The 19830-nt window shown below is 39.4% G+C and overlaps 1 protein-coding gene across 1 annotated transcript in view; it reads right to left on the reverse strand.

Moving 5' to 3' along the window:
* Positions 1-19582, reverse strand: part of pik3r5 (phosphoinositide-3-kinase, regulatory subunit 5) — a 55601-nt gene extending 36019 nt beyond the window's left edge. Inside the window, exon 1 of the mRNA XM_017685435.2 lies at positions 19389-19582. The gene's annotated coding sequence lies outside the window, so the exon portion shown is untranslated. The remainder of the gene's footprint in view (positions 1-19388) is intronic.
* Between the last annotated feature and the right edge of the window lie 248 nt (positions 19583-19830).

Here is a 19830-nt window from a genome sequence, read left to right on the forward strand (position 1 = left end):
GTTTTAGTTTCTTTCGCCAAAAAATTGTATTGAAGTAACATATTTTCTTCACATGCAACTTCTCAACTCATCTGAATCAAATACACATAAAGCATCTTCAGTGTAGAAAGCAGGACCTTAGACTTTTATACTCAGAGTTGGCTTTTGCTGCTATAACCGCTGTTGAGTCATTGTTTCAGTGAAGCAGCGTCACTTTTACTGGAGTTTGGGTCCTTCCAGTAGAGCGGACTGACTGTCTGGCAAGCTGCAGAAGGTCTACATGAGGCCCCTATTTTTATTTCAGTACGAGTTTAGTAATCCACTGCGCTCAGAACGCTCTCTGCTGACTACACTCTCAGTAAAAAGGTCACTGAGGCGAGAGGCAGGTGATGTGGCAAAAATATATCATGATACTTTGAGAAATTTTCATATTCACGATACGCCACAATATTTTTTTTCAGGCTTCTAATTAGAGAAAAAAAAGCCAGTAATGCTACATTTTAAAAAAATACCATCGAAAACTGAGCACAGTGTTTTTTTCAGTGTCTGCCACTAAATCCAATTGAAAGGGACTCCCTTTGTTCTCCCTAGAATAAAACATGCATTGGTCAGTGTCTACAAGTACTGACAATATACATGATATGTTGAGAGAACGCACATTGTACTCTATATTGTACATAATTTATCACAATAATGATATATTTTGACAAATAGCCCAGCCCTAACTGGGGCCACAGCCTTAATCTCAGTACCTTAAGTCAGGAAACATAATTGTACCAAATCCATCAAAATTATATATTGGTTTTATTGTATTGACTTCACTGAACCTGTCTCGTCTCCACACTCTTAAAAAAGATTTAGTTATTTTTACTAGTTTAGTTATTTAGGGAGTTCTTTAGTAAAGACAATGGTTATATAGACCCGTGAACACTCAAAGAACCCATTGCATGATTAAAGGGTTCTTTGCATGGTGAAACTGTTCATATTGATGTAAATGTGTTGCATGTGTTTTTATAAAGAATCTATAAAGAACAATAAAAGGCTTCTTTTACTGTGACAAGCTTCACATCCTAACAATAGCAAAACCCTTTTAGTACTACATAGATCCCCTTTTTAAAAAAAGTGCTATATAGAACCATATTCAGCACCATCTCCATCAGTCTGAAGAGCCTTTCACCATGCAAAAAAGCCTTTGACCATGCAAAACACCCTTTGAGTGTTTATCGCTCTATATAGAACCATTTTCTTGAACAAAGAACCTTTGAACAGCCATCCTCTGTAAGAATGCAGGCTATTTGTTTCATTGCTCTGTTTTAAGGCGGTAAGTTATGAAAATGTAACAGCATGTACCTTTTACCAGAGAAAAATAAAGCTTTTGTCAATAATAAGTTTATTTTCAGAGAATTGATTTTGGAGACATTCAGGGGTCCAAGAGGTTAAATAGGGGGACACCCCAGGACCTCCTGTATGCGACCCACACATTATAGTGCCTGTCTAAAAAAAAGAAAATGTGCTAAAATGGTAGAGGAAGATGTTAATGTTTTCCTCCAAGCGTGTTGAGCTGTATAATGAAGCTGTGCTAGCGGCAGTTTGTGAAGATGCAGTGGAAATTCGCAGGACTTGGAAGAAACTTAGCGCTGGTGACTGAAGGAGTGCAAACTAGTGGGTGGAATTGGATACAACTAAGTTGGCGAGATGAAAAAAATAACAAATCACCCAAAATATCCTTTCTTTAGCTTTTTATATACTGACATACAAAAAAAAAAAAAAAAAACACTGATTTTTGTCTTTAAGTGTGTTGGGGTGTAGAGGTGTCTGATCTGGCTTGTTGAAAAGGTGGCAACTCTAGTAGAAATACAAATTCACCTGAAAACAAAAACACTGTTTTGAATTAAACATGTACCTTTAAATCTGACAGTGTAGCAGCGACTGTGGAACTGTTGTTCTTAATAGGCTGGTGTTGCTGCTGTAAAAACGCTGGTGCTGGTTTCGTTTCTGTGTTCATGCTGCAGTTGTTTATTTTTGTCGATTGCTGACCACCCAGCTGATGGTTACACCACAGATACATGGTAACTCTTGGTATCTCTAACGTCAGTGAGGGAAAAAAAACTGCAAAAAAACAAACTATGGCATTTGAAAAGCTGAAAGACAAAAAATGGTGTGACCTCAAAGCAGGTCACAGGCTTGTTTGCACCTGATGTTTTAATTTCCCCATAAACTACTGGATTACCAACCTAGCAGCTACCTTCCTGTCCCTGCGAGCTCTGAAAAAGTCCCTCTGCAGTCTGAAAACAGGGAGCGGACTCAGTTCATCAGTGTGTGATCAGTGTGTGGGCTAACAGAGATGCAAAAAAGAAGTGCTTAAATGAATTGCTCTGACATCAGCCACCTACCAGGGGGACTCCAGCTGAAATGCAGCTTACGCAGCCTTAAAGTTTCATTCCTGACAGCTGCTCACTCACATGTTTCATATTTGTATTAATGATGGGCTCAGAGATAAAAGGCACACAGTCAGATCTTATCAAGATGTGAAATTAACATCTTCAAGGATTGGGCACAATGTAAAGTAAGCACTGTTGAAAAAGTAAACTACAACCATGATCAAAATTCAAAGCAGATACTTTATAATTCATAGAAGATACTAAATAATTCACAGCAGATACCGAATAAGATGTATTACTTAATTAATAATTCATAGCAGATACTAAATAATTCATAGCAGATACTGAATAATTCATAGCAGATACTGAATAAGACTTATTATTTAATGAATAATTCATAGCAGATACTGAATAATTCATAGCAGATACTGAATAAGACTTATTACTTAATGAATAATTCATAGCAGATACTGAATAATTCATAGCAGATACTGAATAAGACTTATTACTTAATGAATAATTCATAGCAGATACTAAATAATTAATAGCAGATACTAAATAATTCATAGCAGAAACTGAATAAGACTTATTACTTAATGAATAATTAATAGCAGACACTAAATAATTCATAGCAGAAACTGAATAAGACTTATTACTTAATGAATAATTCATAGCAGATACTGAATAATTCATAGCAGATACTGAATAAGACTTATTACTTAATGAATAATTCATAGCAGATACTGAATAATTCATAGCAGACACTAAATAATTAATAGCAGAAACTGAATAAGACTTATTACTTAATGAATAATTCATAGCAGATACTGAATAATTCATAGCAGATACTAAATAATTAATAGCAGATACTAAATAATTCATAGAAGAAACTGAATAAGACTTATTACTTAATGAATAATTCATAGCAGATACTGAATAATTCATAGCAGATACTGAATAAGACTTATTACTTAATGAATAATTCATAGCAGATACTGAATAATTCATAGCAGATACTGAATAAGACTTATTACTTAATGAATAATTCATAGCAGATACTGAATAATTCATAGCAGATACTGAATAAGACTTATTACTTAATGAATAATTCATAGCAGATACTGAATAATTAATAGCAGATACTAAATAATTCATAGCAGAAACTGAATAAGACTTATTACTTAATGAATAATTCATAGCAGATACTGAATAATTCATAGCAGATACTGAATAAGACTTATTACTTAATGAATAATTCATAGCAGATACTGAATAATTAATAGCAGATACTAAATAATTCATAGCAGAAACTGAATAAGACTTATTACTTAATGAATAATTAATAGCAGACACTAAATAATTCATAGCAGAAACTCAATAAGACTTATTACTTAACGAATAAATCATAGTAGATACAGAATAATTCATGATAATGAATAATCAATAGTAGATCCTAAATAATACATAGTAGATGATGAATAATTCATAGCGGATAATTCAAAGTTCATAGTAGATACTCAATAATTTAAAACAAATCCAGAATAATCATTCTACATACTGAATAATTCATAATTGCTGATTCATAGGAAATGCTGAATAGTTCTGATGGTTCTTCTTGCAGAATAAACCATTGTAGACACTGAATAATTTGTATCTTAAATAAGCTTAAAGTTCAAAGGTTTAAATTCATTATCATTTTATTCTCTCTGCGAGGACAAAGTTCTCCACTGAACTGCAGACTCAATGTTCTGTAACTTCTGTAGTTCGGAGAGTAAATAACGAAAGTTCTGCTCCACACTCAAGCGCTTATGGATAAAAGAGTGAACAAATAGCAGCTTCATGGTCATCAGCCTGTGATGAGGGACCGCGGGTGGTCCGGGCCAGAAGTCATACAGGGCAATATTGGACGCTATCAATCAGAAACTCCACACAATGAGCCTAAGAGTGTGGGAGTCTATCAGCAAACCCGATCGCACCGACAGCACAGCAACAATACAGCAGCACCTGCTTCCTCACAGGGGCTTCCTGTTTGGGGGGGCCGGTGGAAACGTGATCAGGCTGCTGGAGGAGAGAGAGACGGAAAAGACCAAGAGATTCTCATGGAGGGTCAGAGACGAGGGGGGATCCCACCGTAATAGTGAAGAGCCTGGACACAGCTGATCGACTGAACTCCTTCAACTCTACACTCCTAAAAAGATGGTTCTTCAAGGGTTCTTCAGTAAATGCAATGATTCTGTTTAGAACTATGAGATCTATATAGAACCATTTGCATGCTTAAATGGTTCTCTGCACTGTGAAATTGTTCTTTAGATTGATGGGGAATGTATTGGTTCTACACATAGAGGGTTCTGCTATTGTTATGTGAAGCTAGATAGAAGATAGAAGAAGGGTGCTATGTAGAACCATATACATTACATTTTCCATCATTCCGAAGAACCGTTTCACCATGCAAAGAACCCCTTAAGCATGCAAATGATTGTTTTATAAGACCCTTAAAAATCTTTTTGTATTGTTTTTATTTTTTGTTCTTCTGTTGTTATGAGCTTGACATCATCGCAATAGCAGAACCTTTTTTGGTCCTATATAGAACCAACATTCTCCATCAGTCTGAAGAGCCATTCCATTGTTTTAGCCCCAAAAGGGTTTTTTCAATGTTATTTCCTTGCCTAAATGGGTCTTTGCATGCAAATTGTTCTATATAGAACTCATGGTTCTACGTAGCACCATCGTCTTTACTAAAGAACCCTTCAAGGGAGATCTTTTTTAAGTGCGTTCTCAAATGAGAGTAAACTGTTTTAACTTCTTTGAGTAATATTGGCCTTTCAGACAGTGCAGTGCTAACGATTCCACTGTGTTTATTAGCTGCCTAAGCTAATGCAATGCTAGCTTACTTCAGCTAACACAGCCAGCTAACCTCCACGCGCAGAACATAGCGTTAGATCACAGCTGTAGGTTTAATAAACAGCTTCGTTCATCTGAATAACTAAATAAACAGGAGATGGTAAAAGAGCTCAGGAACTGCTTAGCTGACAACAGTTAGCTAGCTAGCTAAATGCTTCCTTGGGTAGAAGCCGTGTTGAGACTGTGTAACAGTTAAATTAAAATATAAAATATGCTGGAGCCTATCCCAGTGGTTATTGGGCAGAAGGCAGGACACACCCTGGACAGATCACCAGTCCATCGCAGGGCAGACAGACAGACACTCACACCCAGGGGCAATTCAGCATGTCCATGGCCCTGGGTTATATATTATATTATTATATTATATTATATTGACCCCGAGGGAGAAGCGGCTTAGAAAATGTGTGCATGTGTGTGTGTGTATTATCCATCCATTTTCTAAGCTGCTTCTCCCTCAGGATCACGTGGGGTGGGGGTGCTGGAGCCTATCCCAGTGGTCATTGGGAGGAAGGCAGGACACACCCTGGACAGATCACCAGTCCATCGCAGGGCAGACAGACAGACACTCACACCCAGGGGCAATTTAGCATGTCTTTGGACTGTGGGAGGAAACTGGAGAACCTGGAGGAAACCCACGCAGACAACATGCAAACTCCACACAGAGAGGACCTGGTCACCCGGCCGGGGAATCGAACCCAGGCCCTCCTTGCTGTGAGGCGACAGCGCTATCCAACATGCCACCATGCTGCGCTGATTAGGCAGATATATTTACATAGCTACATATTATATTATATTATATTATATTATATTATATTATATTATATTATATTATATTATATTATATTATATTATATTAGATTAGATTAGATTAGATATCATATCTTGCCTTCCGCCTGATGACTGCTGGGATAGGCTCCAGCACTTTTGCACATTTTAATACACAACTACTGTTCATTTACTGAATTGGGAAAAATATATAAAACGAAAAATATGTCATGTGCAAAGTTATAAAAGCACATTTTACATTTTGTGTGATATTTTTTCACTGCAAATAACAAAAATATTTTTTTTTGCTTAGAAAATCAAAATGTCTCATTTGATCAGTGAGTGCTCAAACTTTTGCATGCAACTGAATGGTAATGTACAATATGAACAGACCTAATTGTGATAGGACCCCCACCTTGGCCTCATTTACCCCCACAACAATGAGCGCCGGCCTGTTGATAGTTTTCGGAAATAACAGCACTCAAACAATAGCGGCGCAGCCCGACTGTAAGTGTTTCCCTTTTCTCCTGAATGGCCTGGTCAAGCAGGTACAGGGCGCTGCAGCGGCTCATATTCACCACCGCAGGTGACTTCGGCTGCCAACTTCTGTCCGACAGGAAATGAGGAAGTGGGTTACTTCCTGTTTGGCCCCTATTGATTCCAGTGAGAACCTTCCTCTCACCTCGGGTCGAAGCGTTTCACGTTATGAAGTCGTGCCAGTGAGGATATTTGGATAATTATCACTAATAAGGTCATGCACATATGAGAGTCTGATGGAGTGACCGCGTTGATGAAGGGCCAAAACTCAGCCCCAGTCCAGTGGACCTTTGGAGGCTTAATAGAAATCCAACCTGGTGGTTTTTGGCGTGCAAGTGTTTTGCTTTTTGTGCATTGTTCTTAGCCTGACTCACTAAAACAGTGTTTGGCCTCGATGTCCTCTTTAATTTATAGCATAAATGCATTAGACAAGCAGTTTCTACTGGTTTTACAAACTCCGTAAATGAGCGTGTGAGATGTAAACAGAGTGATTCAGAGTGGTTTGGTGTGAAATGGTTCAGATTACTTTACTGTGTGGTGATAGGAACCAGGCGTCAACATGACCACAACACAAATATAGACATTTTATTTACAATCCAAAACCACCAGTGAACCTACACCTGTCCTCTGAGTTTATATGGAATGTTGATAATTGATAATAAAATTAGTGGAAAATCTGAAGTAATAAGCTTTCCTTTGGGACTATTTTGCCTCACAACATCCTGCATATTAGGTATCCCTCCACAGTGAATAAAGTTTAAGGTGCAAAACCTCTAAGAACTATCATAAAGCAATCGCTCAGACATCAAGCATTTTATCCCTACAATAACTTTCTGTGAGGGAGCTCTCAGAGGTGGACGTCAGGGCTGATTTCCAATTTTGGAAAATATAAAATTTAGATTTTTCTAGGTGAAATTACAACTGTAATTTAAATTGTTTCAGGCCTTTTTTTGGCCAAGAAGACCAGAATATCCACGTTTTCTGGCATGAGGCTTGACCCCTGAATGTAGTGTACAAGACTGTCAGTAAGTTGCTGAGTCAGGTCGCCTCGGATTGGTCTAAATCATCTACTGGCAGTTCAAAAGTTCTGTGTTATAGATTTAGTTTTCCCATTTAAAGTTAAGACAATGTTTTTGACAGAGCTTTTAGAGGTGGGCATCTGGTTCTTATTACCACCACTGTGATAGATTCTAACTTGGTAAGTTTCCCTAGAATGAAGCACTTCACACCAAACCTCTCTGAATGACTTTGTATACATACTGACCCTTTCATTTTAGAGAAAGTTTGAAAAGTCAGTGGAGTTCCCCTTTAATACATTTCCCATGCGCACACCTATTTTAACCTCACAAAAGTCTTTATACTGAATTTATTGAGCTGATGGGCTGAATCGGTTGCGTCGAATCAGCAAAAGCATGCAGGGCAGGAACTGTCTGCTTTAAGTGTTGCATCACACGACCTGCACACGAAGCAGCACTGAGGTGAAACCTTTCATCAAAACCGTCTAGAACTGGAGTACTCGCTGTGTAAGAGGAACCTCTGGAGGACTCTGAGCGCTGCAGATTCGCGCTGTGACATTTGACTTTTTGCTGTCTCTTTTAAACAACAATGAACAGAATTACAGCCCAAAACAATAGACGGTTCTTCAAGGGTTCTTTATTAGAGACAGTGGTTCTGTATAGAATCGTGAACACTTAAAGACCTGTCTGCATGCTTAAATGGCTCTCTGCAAGGTTCTTCAGATAGAAGGTGAAGGGTTCTGCTATAGTTCTATCACATTCTCCATCAATCTGAAGAACCGCTTCACCAGGCAGAGCATGTATGTTGTTTTGAGTGTTCATGGTATATAGAACCACTGTCTTTACTGAAGAACCCTTGAAGAACAATCTTTTTAAGTAATTGTAATCTATTTCAACATATTTTTCTTTTCTTTATTATTATTATCATTATTATTGTTTTGTTCTGTCATGACAATTCTATTTTATTTTGAGTGATTTCATATCTATATCTATATATATATATATATATATATATATATATATATATATATGATTAAGCAAGTAAGCAAAAAGGACTGGGAGCATGGAGAGAACAAAACATGCAATGATAATTAAGAGTTAAGCTCATTCTATAATATTTCTAGGCTGTGGCAAAGGCCTTATAACTGAATGAATTTATTGGTGCGGCAAATTTTCAGACTTTCAGTGTGTGAAAAGAACTTGTAACCAGTCAAAACAAAAGCATCAAAGACCTTCCCTGGGGTCAAAAGGTCACCATCCAAAAAATGATGCACCGAATAATACTAAAAACAACAAATACGTTCTTCTACGTGGCTAATGTCGCTAACAAGTAAACGACGCATATGCCCAAACAACTAGCATCCTGCCCGTTGCTCGCCTGAATCACTCAGCCTCAAACCGCTAAACGAATCACTCACTCGCCTCAAACCACAAACAAGAACACAGGCCAAATTCAGGCCTCCAAGAGCTGTACTGCTGTTTTAGCAATGCCAAAACATCGTCTTTCTAGATGACCGTGATTCATTCACTGCTAGAACCACACAATTAGGTCTGTTAGAGATGCTGAACGTCTCCATGCGCTTTGAGGCCTACAGTTAACATCAAGCTAATCTGTGGGGTAAAAGCCTCCAGTACTTGTATCCTTAGCCTCTTAGCTGCAGTGCTAAGGCTAAAGTTAAGTGATACTTCTTTAATCCCACAAACAGGGAATTCCACCTCCGCATTTAACCCATCTGTGAAGTGAAACACCACATACACCCTAGTGAATGAACACACACTAGGGCACAGTGAGCACACTTGCCCATAGCGTTGGGCAGCCCTATCCACGCCACCCGGGGAGCAGTTGGGGGTTAGGTGTCTTGCTCAAGGACACCTCAGTCATGGACTGTCGGCTCTGGGGATCGAACCGGCGACGTTCCGGTCACAGGGTCAGTTCCCTAACCTCCAGCCCACGACTGCCCCCAAAGAAGCTGACTCTAGATTGACTTCACTTTAGATAATTGAACTGTTCCTTTAGCCTTTTAAAACTGATTTACCATTGAAACTCTGCTGTCGTTCACAGGACTCAGGACTGTAAATAATGCACTTACACCAGTTGACACAGTTAATATTTTTATTAAAATATTATTTAATTTATTGTTTTGCATTTTTCACTTGTTTCGTGTGATTCAGTAAGTAAAATTCTATCTTTGTGTTAGCAGATCATGTTGGTTGTAGGAAATGTCTAATCTTCCGATAGAGTGATATAATTCTATTTCCTAAAATCACTCAAAACATGTAAAAAGGTATAAATATGAGTTGAATCATCTTATATATAATCTAGATGTAAGATCATTTTATGACCTTTCGGATACATTTATCGCTGTAAAAACAGGCCGCTCACCTTTAAGAACAGTAATTACTAAATACGTCATTGTTTAAATGTTTGTTTGGCACCTGTTGTGAAGCCACTAGACATGCTATGCTAACACAGTTAATGCTACCTTTTACTTTAGTATATTCTGCTAGCGCTGTCCGACATCATGAGCCCATTAAATATTTACGTTAGCATTTAGCAAATCATGCTAGTGTTCTCTGATATATGAGCTAAATTTTTAGCAAATTGTTATTTTAGCTTCTAGCAGGTTATAGCGCTGTCTGATGTCACTGAGCCTTTAGTACGTTATGTTAGCGTTTAGTGAACGACGCTAGCGCTGTCTGACGTCACTGAGGCTTTAGTACGGTATGTTAGTGTTTAGTGAACGACGCTAGCGCTGTCTGATGTCACTGAGCCTTTAGTACGTTATGTTAGCGTTTAGTGAACGACGCTAGCGCTGTCTGACGTCACTGAGCCTTTAGTACGGTATGTTAGCGTTTAGTGAACGACGCTAGCGCTGTCTGACGTCACTGAGCCTTTAGTACGGTATGTTAGCGTTTAGTGAACGACACTAGCGCTGTCTGACGTCACTGAGCCTTTAGTACGTTATGTTAGCGTTTAGTGAACGACGCTAGCGCTGTCTGATGTCACTGAGCCTTTAGTACGTTATGTTAGCGTTTAGTGAACGATGCTAGCGCTGTCTGACGTCACTGAGCCTTTAGTACATTATGTTAGCGTTTAGTGAACGACGCTAGCGCTGTCTGACGTCACTGAGCCTTTAGTACGGTATGTTAGCGTTTAGTGAACGACACTAGCGCTGTCTGACGTCACTGAGCCTTTAGTACGTTATGTTAGCGTTTAGTGAACGACGCTAGCGCTGTCTGACGTCACTGAGCCTTTAGTACGTTATGTTAGCGTTTAGTGAACGACGCTAGCGCTGTCTGACGTCACTGAGCCTTTAGTACGTTATGTTAGCGTTTAGTGAACGACGCTAGCGCTGTCTGACGTCACTGAGCCTTTAGTACATTATGTTAGTGTTTAGTGAACGACGCTAGCGCTGTCTGACATCACTGAGGCTTTAGTACGGTATGTTAGTGTTTAGTGAACGATGCTAGCGCTGTCTGACGTCACTGAGCCTTTAGTACATTATGTTAGTGTTTAGTGAACGACGCTAGCGCTGTCTGACATCACTGAGGCTTTAGTACGTTATGTTAGTGTTTAGTGAACGACGCTAGCGCTGTCTGACATCACTGAGCCTTTAGTACGTTATGTTAGCGTTTAGTGAACGACGCTAGCGCTGTCTGACATCACTGAGGCTTTAGTACGGTATGTTAGTGTTTAGTGAACGATGCTAGCGCTGTCTGACATCACTGAGCCTTTAGTACGTTATGTTAGCGTTTAGTGAACGACGCTAGCGCTGTCTGACATCACTGAGGCTTTAGTACGTTATGTTAGCGTTTAGTGAACGACGCTAGCGCTGTCTGACATCACTGAGCCTTTAGTACGTTATGTTAGCGTTTAGTGAACGACGCTAGCGCTGTCTGACATCACTGAGGCTTTAGTACGGTATGTTAGTGTTTAGTGAACGATGCTAGCGCTGTCTGACGTCACTGAGCCTTTAGTACATTATGTTAGCGTTTAGTGAACGACGCTAGCGCTGTCTGACATCACTGAGGCTTTAGTACGGTATGTTAGTGTTTAGTGAACGACGCTAGCGCTGTCTGACGTCACTGAGGCTTTAGTACGGTATGTTAGTGTTTAGTGAACGACGCTAGCGCTGTCTGACATCACTGAGGCTTTAGTACGTTATGTTAGTGTTTAGTGAACGACGCTAGCGCTGTCTGACATCACTGAGCCTTTAGTACGTTATGTTAGCGTTTAGTGAACGACGCTAGCGCTGTCTGACATCACTGAGCCTTTAGTACGTTATGTTAGTGTTTAGTGAACGACGCTAGCGCTGTCTGACATCACTGAGGCTTTAGTACGGTATGTTAGTGTTTAGTGAATGATGCTAGCGCTGTCTGACATCACTGAGCCTTTAGTACATTATGTTAGTGTTTAGTGAACGATGCTAGCGCTGTCTGACGTCACTGAGCCTTTAGTACATTATGTTAGCGTTTAGTGAACGACGCTAGCGCTGTCTGACGTCACTGAGGCTTTAGTACGGTATGTTAGTGTTTAGTGAACGACGCTAGCGCTGTCTGACGTCACTGAGGCTTTAGTACGGTATGTTAGCGTTTAGTGAACGACGCTAGCGCTGTCTGACGTCACTGAGCCTTTAGTACATTATGTTAGCGTTTAGTGAACGACGCTAGCGCTGTCTGACGTCACTGAGCCTTTAGTACGTTATGTTAGTGTTTAGTGAACGACGCTAGCGCTGTCTGACATCACTGAGGCTTTAGTACATTATGTTAGTGTTTAGTGAACGGCGTTGAGGGCTGTGTGAGATTTCTTCTACAGTTCTGAGTTTGTAAGAGTTTGTGTGTTCTTGCAGTGATGCAGAGGATGAAAGTGATGAAGCTGATAAGAGCAACCACACAAACAGGAAGACGAGCGCAGTCTTTTTGTGTCACAGTTAGCTAAACGGGTTTGTTTGAGTGCTTCTGTTTGGTTCTATTCATTTGCATTGCATTTTCGTGCGTGTATATGTGTGTTTAAGCTAATGTAATGCACTCTCGATGACACACACACACACACACACACACACACACACATACGCACGTGTGGTTTCTCCACCGTGTAAAAAACTTTCACTGTAAATCTTTACAACAGAGATCTACAGTAACAAGACATGACGGTGCTGCACTATAATATCTTCTCCTCTATATCCTGTACTGCTGTTTTATAGCAGTCTGTTATACTTGTGTAGTGTATTAAACTACACTTTTAAACAAGATGGTTCTTTAGTAAAGACAGTGGTTCTACATATAATCATGAACACTCAAAGAACCATTTGCAGGCCTGAATGGCTCTCTGCACGGTGAAATGATCTTTCAGGTTGATGGAGAATGTGTTGTACATGGTTTTATACAGAACCTGTTTAAAAACTGTTCTATAGAGCACCAAAAATGGTTCTGCTGTTGTTACAAGCTTGACATCACCATTTCGGTACTGGGCAGAACCATATGCAATCTGAGGAACCATTTCACCATGCAGAGAACCCTTTCAGCATGTAAACAGTTTTTTGCAGAGATTTCATGGTTCTGTATAGAACCACTGCCTTTACTAAAGAACCCTTCAGGAACCATCTGACTTACTGTTAGACTGTAATGCGAGTGCTGCAGCGTTACTGTACATCTTTTTCATAAAGGGAGTTTGTTTTTACTGCTTTATGGGCTGAAACTGTCAAAGCAAAATCTTTATTGTGACTTTTTCATGAATGTCACATTACCAGCTTTATGAGACAATTACGCCCACAGATATTTCCGCTCACACTCACACGTATATATATATATTTATATATGGACATATTTTTGTCATATATTTGATGGCCTTTGCCCTGCTTGCTGCAGATGCAGCAAAAACCATAGTAGATCTGATGGTGGAGATTCAATTGCATCAATTTCACGACGTTAGAATCCATTAGAATTAATTTTAGCAATATTCAACAGAGCATGCAGTCATAATAGAGTGTTCTTCTTAAAGATTTTGCACATACTGAGAACGTACAGCCTGGTGTATGGCTTTTATAGTCTTCTGCTATGTAAAAAGCACCTCCTGTTACATTTGCATATTCTGCATATTTTTAAAACAATTCCAAATCATCCAAAATAATCACCACAATCTTTTAGGAATTTAGGTAAAAATGTTAGATTTCATTCTGCATTTCCACATGAAGACTGTAAAAATGGCATCTTGGCAAGTGAAGTGATCTTGCACCTAGATCATACGTCTACAATCTCTCATTTTTTCAATTGTTGTAAGCTTATTATAAACATACTTCAACTTATTTCTAGGTGGTTTTACTCATGTTAATTGCCAGATTATCTTGATATACTGGTAGATCATTTTGCTTAAAGCTTATTTATTAAAACAAGGAAAATGACCACAGTCACATCATTTGACTTACTGAGTCACGTAAAACCACCCAGAAACATGTTAAATAATCTTAGGATCAGCTCAATCAGTCAAATGAGAGATATCAGACGTATCAACTAGATTTATGATCATTGCCCTTGCCAAGATGTCACTTTTTGCAGAGTGCGTGTGGTAAATGCACGCATGAATGCCTGTAAACACAGCAGCGCAATAGCAGAAGCATCCACAGAGAGGAATAATAAAAAATAACTCAAACTTCCCTCGCTGTGTACATCTGTCAGTGTCAGTGGGATGACAGAATGATTCATCAGGGAAAAGCAGAAGTGTCAGCGGGGGCTGTGGTGGGGTGGGGGGGTTAAAAAGGAACTTCAGCCATAACTTTTTACCACATGACCACAGTTAACTCGGCCGGTAGGAAAAATGTCCAGTAGACTAAAGGCCACACTGAAGTAGAAAATATACAAACAAGCAAAAGTTAAAGTCATGCATTAACCCCACCACTGGAATAAAAGTCAAAGGATCTGGTTTTATGTATTAAAAATGAAAAACAGTAAATCCTTTAGGACTAAGAGAAAGCCAATACATTAAAGCACATTTCTCAAATAGGGCTGTTCTCATCATATTTATATCTAATATTTTTCACTCAAGCTTTTCTGGATGTTACTGTGTAAGTACAGTAGTGAAGCATTTCTACTCTGTAGAACGAGGAGTGAAAGCCTTTAGCCTGTTTGGCCTTTGCTAACAGACCCTGCTGATCTCCAGCCTCCACAGCAGGGCCTTTATGAAGGACATTTGCAAGTGAAATAAGTTCAGCATCAGCTTTGCTCCCAGTAGGAGTGAACATGATGTTTGGATTCAAACTTGAGCTCATCCTGAGCTACAGTGGATCCTGCAGTAACACACTAGTACTACTGCTCATTTTGAGATTGCTGTAAAAATACACTGATCTCTAGAAACTTGTACTTGGTCGAAGTACACATCCTATTAAATTTCCTTGTTTAGAGGCATTTTTTAACATTATTCCAGCTCTTCACTCTTGTAGCTGTGAACTAATTATGCAAAAGGCCAGTCCACTGCACAGTTTACTGCTCCTCTATTCTCATAAAAGCCTGTATAAACAGCCAGCGAAGAGAATCAGCTGCATATCTTATTTAACATAAATTGCAATTATAGGTTAAGATTAAGGTTTAGATTAAGATTAAGTGACCCGTATTACTGTAAATCTATCAGAATAGTTAAATGACTAAGACTAAACGGTGGAACTAACAGCCTCTTCAGCGGACACACACTGAATTCCACACACAGTGACAGTACACACTGCGCTTCAAAAGTTTGGGGTCACCTTGTGTCAAGGGGCCAGCTGTGATCTCATAAAGGCCTTGGGTTCACTACATGACTTTTAAAGTGCTAACAGATCATGAAAAGGCATCTCACACTGTCTGACTGGTTTCTGGAGATTTTGTAGGGTGTCTGAAACATTGGGGATCACACGCAACTTTGACGCTGTAGCTCAACCGAAGTGAACTCACTGATCCAACACAAACGCATGTATTCTCTCGTTACTAGGAGACAAACAAACATGCAGCAGCTGCTGCTCTTTTTTTTCTGCCGTGTGCAGTGACACAGCAAAGAAGCAGTAGGTAAACATGGTGAAGTGAGGATAAAGGATGTAAAGGTGTGATCAGTGTGATGTCTTAAAGTTTCAAAAGTTTTAAAACACTGAGCTCGTGCCTTAACCCTCTGTGGTCTGAGGTCATTTTCTTGATTTGTTCGTATCTTCTTAAATTTTGTTGTAAAGGCTCTTCATATAACATGATACTCATATGTTTCATATCAAAATGCAGCAACTTCAGCAGCTGTAAACTCTCTGCATGCCATTTCATGTGTCTCCGATATGGACTGAATGAAGAATGAAGGGTTTCCAGCATGATGGGTCCATGCTTAGTGATTTCCTGAGTGTCCATTGGTCAGCTAGTATGCTACTCAGCAGCAGTTGAGGTTGATAAGCTGGTTACCAGCAAAATTAGCATATGTTATGTTTTGACGTTGGTATGCTGGTCAACCAGTATGACCGTGCTGGGGTGACCAGCCAAACCAGTGCCAGATCAGCATAAACCAGCAGAGACCAGCTTAGTCCAGCTTGAATTGCTTGCTAGTCTAAGCTGTTTTTTTCAGCAGGCTTTTAATGTCCAGAGTGCAATCAATAACGCAAGCAGATCAAGCTAGCTAGCGAAATGCTATCGTCAGCTAACAGAACCGTTTTATTCCATTAAATCTATTCATTTTTATTCAATGTATTTCGTTCCCCACACTTGAGGTTCACTGGGGTGTTTTGGGGGCTTTTCAGCCGTGCTAACTTACGCTACCTCTATGCGCTAACATCAGGCTCGTTGCACAACAGCGCCCCCTACTGTAAGCACTGCCTTCATGTTGTTCAATTGTTTGAGAAATTTCTCTGTTTGTTCTCACTCTAATAAATCTACCCTCCCACTTACTTAAAAATGATGGCTCTTCAAGGGTTCTTTAGTAAAGAAACCCTTGTTCAATCAATAGGGATTCTTCTATTGTTATGAGGTCAAGCTTGTAATAATGAACAGAACCATATAAAACCATATTCTACACATTCTCCATCAATCTGAAGAACTATTTTGAGATGTAAAGAACACTTTCTTCATTCAAATGTTTCTTTGAGTGTTCATGGTTCTACATAGAACCATCTTCTTTACTAAAGAACACTTGAAGAACCATCATTTTTAAGTGTGTACATTCCCTGCTGAGAAACCCATAGAAATGACTGTGTTTCTGTTGGGTGCTGAGAGTTTTGTAATGAGTTTTGGCCTTCATAATGGGTTGATATCACAGTGTAAGTGATCCTATAGGTTTAACAGGTGACCAGTGGCCGATTCTAAATGCACTGGATGGCTTTCTAAAGGGATCTAAAGCTGTTCTACAGGAAGCTAGTGGTCTTCATTGGATCCCAAGCACAGCATTTAGCCAATTCTCATCAGAAAGCAAAACCTTTAGATGTTAATTGTAATAGTTTCCAGTGGTTCCTTTTCAGCAGGGTTTAGCCTAAAGCACTAGCTGAGTTTTTCAGGACGTATTTAATTCAGATGATCATGTCTTCTTTGTCGGTGTGCACTGACTAGCATTAGCACAGAGCTGCTTTACAATCAGCTGAAACATGCAGATGTTTTATTTATTTATTTATTTATTCATTTAATTGAACAGTAACAGAAGTAAATGTTCATAGTTCAAGAGAAGTGAGGCGTCCCTCAGTGTGTATGTGTGTGTGTGTGTGTGAGGATGTGGCAGCGTGTTTCTCCGAAATCGACCCACAGAACACTTCTGGGCCTCGCGTGAGGTGTGAAAAAAATGCAAAAACCAACACACACACACACACACACACACACACACACACACACACACACACACACACACACACATTCTTGTCTGTTCTAAGGTTACCCTCAGGCCCATTGGTTCAGCTGAGCAGTGAAATCAGTTACATATTTGACTTCTCCAGCAATTTTATCAACCCATGTTACACCTACCAACGTCACCTGCTTCTGCTTTGAAACCTTCTTTGGAATCTCTACAGTACAGCACTGTTCAAAAGTCAATGCCCCTCTTAACTAATCTAATTTCCATTCATAGCATCCATTAAGAGCGATTTATTCACTTTGCAGGAGATATTTCTGAAGAGATTAGATGCAAGATAATCCACTTCCATGGGCAAGAAGAAAGTGAATAAAAACTGGAGTTCAAAAATTGATTAAAGGCTACAGAGAAAATGAGGCTCCTAACAACCACCCGGAAGACATGATAGATACCTAAACTGCCCCTATCAGACAAACAGCACTTAAAGCTTTTATCCTTGAGAGACAGGAGAAAATCAAACTGCTTCAGATCTGAAAACATCCATGTTTCTGTCCATCCTTCCACTGTGAGAAGACAGCCCAACACTATGGGTCTAAAAGGTTGTGTAGCTGTCAAGAAGCCTGACTGAGAAGATGAAATGGATAAATAAAACATCTGCACTACAACACAGAACCTGGACATCTGAGATGTGGAGGAGGGTTTAATGGAGAGTCTCAGTTTTAGATCTTCTGAATTAGCATAAGGCAGCAAGTAGCCTGGCTGAGCCATGAGAGGCTTTGAACTTTGTCCTTATATAGGACCAAGAACAGTCAAAAACTCTTTGCATGGTGAAATCGTTCTTCATATTGATGGAGAATGTGTTGGTTCTGCGTGGCACTAAAAAGTGTTCCGCTATTGTGACAATATCAAGCTTGTAACACAACAGCAGATCACTTTTTGGTGCTATATAGAACCATCCACACATATCGTCACAACTGAAGAACTCTCTCTTGGTGCCATAGAGAAACATTTTCAAAAATAACACATTCTTCATCAATCTGAAGAACCATTTCACCATGCAGTTAACCCTTAAATTATGCAAAGGGTTCTTTGACTGTTCTTGGTTCTACACAGAACCACTTTCTTTACTAAAGAAGCCTTGAAGAATCATCTTTTGTAAGTGTGATGAGCCCGTCAGTCCAGCATCGTGGAGAATCAGAGTGAGGCTGGGGATGTTGGTGATTTGGTTTTGTTTTGAAAGCATGTAGAATGCTGATAAGCCCCACTCTGCAGAACATCTGAGAGGGAAGTAGTTCATTCTACAGTGAGATAATGAGCCAAAACACAGCACAGTGCTCAGAAGATCAAGACTTATAATCAAACAAAGAAGCTACTGGAGTTCTCAGAGCAATGGACTGACCACCCCAGAGTCCAGGCTTCAACATGGCTAATTGTGAAATGGGTTTACTTGGAATTGTGAGAAGCAGAAAATGCAAAACCAACTTCTTAGACTGAACTTACACTGAAAAACCTCATATTATATTTAGGAAAATATAACACACACACACACATTTACTTATATATATATGTATAAATAAATATATATATATTTGTACCATGATATATGATGATGTCATGATATATCAAAAATATAATGCTGGAGTACAGCAGTTTTATATATATATTTTTACACATACATTCACACTTTCATAATCCAACGCTAAACACACACCAACTTCTGCATTTAATTGGACTTTACATTCCATATCACAACATTCTGCTCAACTTTCAGTACATATTCAACACAATACGATGCAAAACGATAAAGCAGTGTGATGAACTGATGTGCTCTGTATCGTAAATGTTACACAGGAAAATTCTAAAACATGCCTGAACATAACCTATTTTATTTGTGTAAGTACACGTATGTAATGTGCCCTGGTATGTAAACTATATTTGCTATACTGTCTGAAGCATGTCCATCAGTGAAATTGATCTCAAAACCACACACACACACACACACACACACACACACACACACACACACACTCTTACCTGCTACTCTAACACACTCTCCCCATGTCCCTGAGATCCTGAAGATGAACCAGTCGTCTCTCACTGCATGTCCAGATTCATGTCCAGTGTTCGGTCCGGACTGTTTCCATTATTGTGTCACTAAAAAGGTTTCAGAGACTTGTAGTGGCTTTAAGAGTAAAACACACACGCACTGAGTGCTGTGTGAAGAAGGAAGTGAGTTTAGGGAAGGTGCACACACGTACACACACGCACACACATACATAGGGGAGGAGCATCCACACACACAAACACACACACACACACATGCTCTTGAGCGGAAGCTGTTCTCTCTGTTTGTGTTATTTTTATGAATTACAGTGTGCAGAGCTGCTGAGCACAGCAGGACAAGTTCACAGTGACCCGTAGAGCCGGCTGGGCAGTTACTTATAAACATATAAAGTTACAAAAACATATTGCTGTT

The sequence above is a fragment of the Pygocentrus nattereri genome, chromosome 30, assembly GCF_015220715.1.
Source record: "Pygocentrus nattereri isolate fPygNat1 chromosome 30, fPygNat1.pri, whole genome shotgun sequence".
Lineage (NCBI taxonomy): Eukaryota > Metazoa > Chordata > Actinopteri > Characiformes > Serrasalmidae > Pygocentrus > Pygocentrus nattereri.